This window comes from Arachis ipaensis, chromosome B9 (genome assembly GCF_059453495.1).
Source record: "Arachis ipaensis isolate K30076 ecotype BB chromosome B9, ASM5945349v1, whole genome shotgun sequence".
Lineage (NCBI taxonomy): Eukaryota > Viridiplantae > Streptophyta > Magnoliopsida > Fabales > Fabaceae > Arachis > Arachis ipaensis.
The window spans coordinates 100,723,455-100,730,954 of record NC_142444.1 but is presented as its reverse complement, the minus strand read 5'-3'; the positions used below and the strand labels follow the sequence as shown (position 1 = coordinate 100,730,954).

The window sequence follows — 7,500 nt, the reverse complement described above, 5'->3', positions numbered from 1 at the left end:
TGCTGCATCTGGGCGTTGAACGCCCAGAACAAGCATCAATTCGGCGTTTAAACGCCAGAATTGCATACAAAGGCACTTTACATGCCTCAATGGTGCAGGGATGTAAATCCTTGACACCTCAGGATCTGTGGACCCCACAGGATCCCCACCTACCTCCACTCATACTCTTCCCTCTTCTCATTCATCCTTTCTTCCTAATAAACACCTTTTCCCAAAACCCTTCACCAATCACCTCAATCTCTCTTCCCTATTACCCATTCACCACTCACATTCATCCACTCTTCCCCATAAACCTACCTCATAAACCCCACCTTCCTTTAAAATTCAAAATCACTTTCCCACCCAAACCCACCCCATATGGCCGAACCTTAACCCCTCTCCCCTTCACTATATAAACCTCTCCATTCTTCTTCATTCTCACACAACAAAACCCTCTCATCCCCTTCTTGGCCGAAACACAACCCTCTCTTCCATTTCTTCTTCTTCTTCTTTTCTTTCATCTCTTGCTCGAGGGCGAGCAATATTCTAAGTTTGGTGTGGTAAAAGCATAAAGCTTTTTGTTTTTTGATGAGCGGATAATTTATACGCTTTTTGGCATTGTTTTTAGTATGTTTTTAGTAGGATCTAGTTACTTTTAGGGATGTTTTCATTAGTTTTTATGTTAAATTCACATTTCTGGACTTTACTATGAGTTTGTGTGTTTTTTGTGATTTCAGGTATTTTCTGGCTGAAGTTGAGGGACTTGAGCAAAAATCAGATTCAGAGGTTGAAGAAGGACTGCTGATGCTGTTGGATTCTGACCTCCCTGCACTCAAAGTGGATTTTCTGGAGCTACAGAACTCGAAATGGCGCGTTTCTAATTGTGTTGGAAAGTAGACATCCAGGGCTTTCCTGCAATATATAATAATCCATACTTTGGCCAAGAATAGACGACGCAAACTGGCGTTCAATGCCAGCTCTCTGTCCAATTCTAGTGTCCAGCGCCAGAAAAGGATCCAAAACAAGAGTTGAACGCCAGAAATAGATCAAAACCTGGCGTTCAACTCCACAAATGGCCTCTACACGTGCAACACTCAAGCTCAGCCCAAGCACACACCAAGTGGGCCCCGGAAGTGGATTTATGCATCAATTACTTACTTCTGTAAACCCTAGTGACTAGTTTATTATAAATAGAACTTTTTATCATTGTATTCGCAGTCTTGGTTACTCCGATTCCCCTCTGGGGCCGAGACCAATGAACTTCATCATTACTTATGTATTTTCATACGGTAGAGTTTCTGCACTCCATAGATTAAGGTGTGGAGCTCTGCTGTTCCTCAAAGATTAATGCAAAGTACTACTGTTTTCTATTCAATTCATCTTATTTCGCTTCTAAGATATTCATTCGCACTTCAACCTGAATGTGATGAACGTGACAATCATCATCATTCCCTATGAACGCGTGCCTGACAACCACTTCCGTTCTACATTAGAATTGAATGAGTATCTCTTAGATCTCTTAATCAGAATCTTCGTGGTGTAAGCTAGAATGATGGCGGCATTCAAGAGAATCCGGAAGGTCTAAATCTTGTCTGTGGTATTCCGAGTAGGATTCAATGATTGGATGACTGTGACGAGCTTCAAACTCGCGAGTGCTGGGCGTTAGTGACAGACGCAAAAGGATAGTAAATCCTATTCCAGCATGATCGAGAACCGACAGATGAATAGCCGTGCCGTGACAGGGTGCGTTGATCATTTTCACTGAGAGGATAAGGTGAAACCATTGACAAGGGTGATGCCTCCAGACGATTAGCCGTGCCGTGACAGGGCATTTGGATCATTTTCCCGAGAGAAGACTGAAAGTAGCCATTGACAATGGTGATGTATCACATAAAGCCAGCCATGGAAAGGAGTAAGACTGATTGGATAAAGGCAGCAGTAAAGCAAAGGTTCAGAGGAACAAAAAGCATCTCTATTTGCTTATCTGAAATTCTCACCAATGAATTACATAAGTATTTCTATCCTTTATTATTTATCTTTTAATTATCTAATCCAATCACATTTAACCCTACCTGACTGAGATTTGCAAGGTGACCATAGCTTGCTTCATACCAACAATCTCCGTGGGATTCGACCCTTACTCACGTAAGGTATTACTTGGACGACCCAGTGCACTTGCTGGTTAGTTGTGCGAAGTTGTGAACCATGGTATTGGCATTATGTTTTTGGCGCCATTACCAGGGAAAGAAAGAGCGATGAATTTTACATAATCAAAGTGTAATCACAATTTCTGCGCACCAAGTTTTTGGCGCCGTTGCCGGGGATTGTTCGAGTTTGGACAACTGACGGTTCATCTTGTTGCTCAGATTAGGTAACTTTCTTTTCGTTTTCTTTTCAAGAAGTTTTCAAAAATATTTCAAAAATCTTTCAAAAATTTTTATTTTATTTAAAAAAAATATTTTAAAATAAAAATGTTTTCAAAAATTTTATAATTTTATTCAAAATTTTTAAGAATGAATTATAGTGTTTCATGAAGCATGTGAAGCCTGGCTGGCTGTAAAGCCATGTCTAAATTCTTTTGGACTGAGGCTTCCAACCATCAGCTGTTACACGACTGAAGGGTATGTCAGGCATGTCATGTCTGAATTACATGCTGAAGCTTAGCTGGCCATTGGCCATGTCTAGTGTTTTGGACCGAAGCTTTCATTGAAAGCTTGGCTGGCTAGTGAGCCATGTCTAATTCCTGGACTGAAGCTTTAGACTAAGAATGCAAGATTCCTGGATTTCATATTAAAAATTTTGGAATCTTTATTTTCCTTTTTTCAATTAATTTTCGAAAAATCCAAAAAAATTTAGAAAATCATAAAAATCAAAAATATTTTTCATGTTTCTTGTTTGAGTCTTGAGTCATGTTATAAGTTTGGTGTCAATTGCATACTCATCTTGCATTTTTCGAAAATTTTCATGCATTCATAGTGTTCTTCATGATCTTCAAGTTGTTCTTGGTAAGTCTTCTTGTTTGATCTTTGCATTTGCATGTTTTGTGTCTTTTCTTGTTTTTCATATGCATTCTTGAATTCTTTATGTCTAAGCATTAAAGAATTCTAAGTTTGGTGTCTTGCATGTTTTCTTTGCATTAAAAATTTTTCAAAAATGTGTTCTTGATGTTCATCATGATCTTCATAGTGTTCTTGGTGTTCATCTTGACATTCATAGCATTCTTGCATGCATTCATTGTTTTGATCCATAACTTTCATGCATTGCATCATTTTTCTTATTTTTCTCTCTCATCATAAAAATTCAAAAATCAAAAAAATATCTTTCTCTTTTTCTCTCTTAAAATTTCGAAAATTAGATTTGACTTTTTCAAAAATTTTTAAAATCTAGTTGTTTTTATGAGTCAAATCAAATTTTCAATTTAAAAAAAAAAGTCTTATCTTTTTCAAAATCTTTCTCAAAAAATCAAATCTTTTTTCAATTTCTTTTAGTTATTATCGAAAATTTCAAAAATATTTTTCAAAAATATTTTTCTTAATTTTACATCATATTTTCGAAAATAACATCATCAATTAATATTTTGATTCAAAAATTTCAAGTTTGTTACTTACTTGTTAAGAAAGATTCAAACTTTGAGTTCTAGAATCATATCTTGTGATTTCTTATGAATAAAGTCATTAATTGTGACTTTAAAATTCAAATCTTTTTCAAAAACTAATTTAAATTATATCTTTTTAAAAATATCTTCTTATCTTATCTTTTTCAAAAAATTTGATTTTCAAAATATCTTTTCTAACTTCCTAACTTCTTATCTTTTCAAAATTTGTTTCAACTAACTAACTAACTTTTTGTTTGTTTCTTATCTTTTTCAAAATCACCTAACTAACTCTCTCTCTCTCTCATTTTTGAAAATATCTTCCCCCTTTTTTTTCAAAATCTCTTTTTAATTAACTAATTATTTTAATTTTTGATTTTTATTTTCGAAAATTACTAACCTTTTTCAAAAACTATTTTCGAAAATCACTAACTCTTTTTTCAAAAATAATTTTCGAAAATTCTCTTCTCTCTCATCTCCTTCTATTTGTTTATTCATCTACTAACATCTCTCCCTCACTCACAAAAAAAAAAAAAGAGGATCTCTATTATTATTATTTTTCTGTGCCCTCTTCTTTGTCATATGAGCAGGAGCAAGGACAAGAATATTCTTGTTGAAGCAGATCCAGAACCTGAAAGGACTCTGAAGAGGAAACTAAGAGAAGCTGAATTACAACAAACCAGCAAGCACCTGTCAGAAATTATCAAACAGGAAAAGAAGATGGCAGCTGAAAAAAATAATAATGCAAGGAGAATGCTTGGTGACTTTACTGCACCTAATTCCAATTTACATGGAAGAAGCATCTCCATTCCTACCATCGGAGCAAACAATTTTGAGCTGAAACCTCAGCTAGTTTCTCTGATGCAGCAGAACTGCAAGTTTCATGGACTTCCATCTGAAGATCCTTTTCAGTTCTTAACTGAATTCTTGCAGATCTGTGATACTGTTAAGACTAATGGAGTAGATCCTGAAGTCTACAGGCTCATGCTTTTCCCTTTTGCTGTAAGAGACAAAGCTAGAGTGTGGTTGGACTCTCAACCCAAACACAGCCTGAACTCTTGGGATAAGCTGGTCACAGCTTTCTTAGCCAAGTTCTTTCCTCCTCAAAAGCTGAGCAAGCTTAGAGTGGATGTTCAAACCTTCAAACAAAAAGATGGTGAATCCCTCTATGAAGCTTGGGAAAGATACAAACAGCTGACCAAAAAGTGTCCTTCTGACATGCTTTCAGAATGGACCATCCTAGATATATTCTATGATGGTTTATCTGAGTTATCAAAGATGTCATTGGATACTTCTGCAGGTGGATCCATTCACCTAAAGAAAACGCCTGCAGAAGCTCAAGAACTCATTGACATGGTTGCTAATAACCAGTTCATGTACACTTCTGAGAGGAATCCTGTGAGTAATGGGACGCCTATGAAGAAGGGAGTTCTTGAAGTTGATACTCTGAATGCCATATTGGCTCAGAACAAAATATTGACTCAGCAAGTCAATATGATTTCCCAGAGTCTGAATGGAATGCAAGCTGCATCCAACAGTACTCAAGAGGCATCTTCTGAAGAAGAAGCTTATGATCCTGAGAACCCTGCAATAGCAGAGGTGAATTACTTAGGTGAACCTTATGGAAACACCTATAACTCATCATGGAGAAATCATCCAAATTTCTCATGGAAGGATCAAAAGCCTCAACAAGGCTTTAATAATGGTGGAAGAAACAGGTTTAGCAATAGCAAGCCTTTTCCATCATCCACTCAGCAACAGACAGAGAATTCTGAGCAGAATTCATCTAGCTTAGCAAACTTAGTCTCTGATCTATCTAAGGCCACTGTGAGTTTCATGAATGAAACAAGGTCTTCCATCAGAAATTTAGAAGCACAAGTGGGCCAGCTGAGTAAAAGGATCACTGAAATCCCTCCTAGTACACTCCCAAGCAATACAGAAGAGAATCCAAAAGGAGAGTGCAAGGCCATTGACATAACCAAAATGGCCGAACCCAATGAGGGAGAGGAGGACGTGAATCCCAAGGAGGAAGACCTCCTGGGACGTCCAGTGATTAATAAGGAGCTTCCCTCTGAGGAACCAAAGGACTCTGAGGCTCATCTAGAGACCATAGAGATTCCATTGAACCTTCTTATGCCCTTCATGAGCTCTGATGAGTATTCCTCTTCTGAAGAGAATGAGGATGTTACTAAAGAGCAAGCTGCCAAGTTCCTTGGTGCAATCATGAAGCTGAATGCCAAATTATTTGGCATTGATACTTGGGAAGATGAACCTCCCTTGTTCATCAATGAACTAAGTGATCTGGATCAACTGACATTGCCTCAGAAGAGACAGGATCCTGGAAAGTTCATAATACCTTGTACCATAGGCACCATGATCTTTAAGGCTCTGTGTGACCTTGGTTCAGGAATGAACCTCATGCCCCTCTCTGTAATAGAGAGACTGGGAATCTATGGGGTGCAAGCTGCTAAAATCTCATTAGAAATGGCAGACAATTCAAGAAAACAAGCTTATGGAAAAGTAGAGGACGTGTTAGTAAAGGTTGAAGGCCTTTACATCCCTGTTGATTTCATAGTCCTGGACACTGGAAAGGAAGAGGATGAATCCATCATCCTAGGAAGACCTTTCCTAACCACAGCAAGAGCTGTGATTGATGTGGACAGAGGAGAATTGATCCTTCAATTAAATAAGGACAACCTTGTGTTTACTACTCAAGGATCTCTCTCTCCATCCATGGAGAGGAAGCAGAACAAGCTTCTCTCAAAGCAGAGTCAACCAAAGCCCCCACAGTCAAACTCTAAGTTTGGTGTTGGGAGGCCACAACCAAACTCTAAGTTTGGTGTCAAACCCCCATATCCAAACTCTAAGTTTGGTGTTGGGAGGTCTCAACAAAGCTCTGCACATTTGTGAGGCTCCATGAGAGCCCACTGTCAAGCTATTGACATTAAAGAAGCGCTTGTTGGGAGGCAACCCAATGTTTATTTATCTAACTATATTTTTCTTAGTTATATGTCTTTATAGGTTCATGATCATGTGGAGTCACAAAATAAACAAAAAAATCAAAAACGGAATCAAAAACAGCAGAAGAAAAATCACACCCTGGAGGAAGCATCTGCCTGGTGTTCAACGCCAGAACAGAGCATGGTTCTGGCGCTGAACGCCCAGAACAAGCATGGTTCTGGCGTTCAACGCCAAAAATGGCAACAAATGGGCGTTGAACGCCCAAAATGGGCACCAACCTAGCGCTGAACGCCCAGAGTTGTGTGCAAGGGCATTTTACATGCCTAAATTGGTGCAGGGATGTAAATGCCTTGACACCTCAGGATCTGTGGACCCTACAGGATCATCTCAGGATCTGTGGACCCCACAGGATCCCCACCTACCTCATCATCTCTCTTTCCATTCATGATCATCCCTTCTGTTTTCCATTTACCACTCACATTCATATACCTACTACCTTCAAAATTCAACATCTCTCTCCCACCCAATCCCACCCATATGGCCGAATACACACATCCATCCATCTCCTCCATATCTTCTTCTTCTTCTTCTATTCTTTTTTATTTTGCTCGAGGGCGAGCAACATTCTAAGTTTGGTGTGGTAAAAGCATAGCTTTTTTGTTTTTTCCATAACCATTGAGGGCACCTAAGGCCAGAGAAACCTCTAGAAAGAGGAAAGGGAAAACAAAAGCTTCCATCAAGGGTCTATAGCTCAGTGGTAGAACATTTGACTGCAAATCAAGAGATCCCTGAGATACCTCAGGGGATACATTTTCTTCCACACAATTATTGGAAGCAACTAAGGGTGGAACATCAAGAGCACTCCATCATCCTTCATGAAATTAGAGAAGATCAAAAAGCAATGAGGGAGGAGCAACAAAGACAAGGAAGAGACATAGAAGAGCTCAAGGACATCATTGGTTCCTCAA

At 38.5% G+C, this 7,500-nt stretch overlaps 1 non-coding gene across 1 annotated transcript; it reads right to left on the bottom strand.

Moving 5' to 3' along the window:
• Nucleotides 1-4,687: 4,687 nt before the first annotated feature.
• Nucleotides 4,688-4,795, bottom strand: LOC148545637 (small nucleolar RNA R71). The gene has a single exon (XR_015901272.1). It is a non-coding gene; the product is annotated as a small nucleolar RNA R71 (small nucleolar RNA).
• Nucleotides 4,796-7,500: the final 2,705 nt, after the last annotated feature.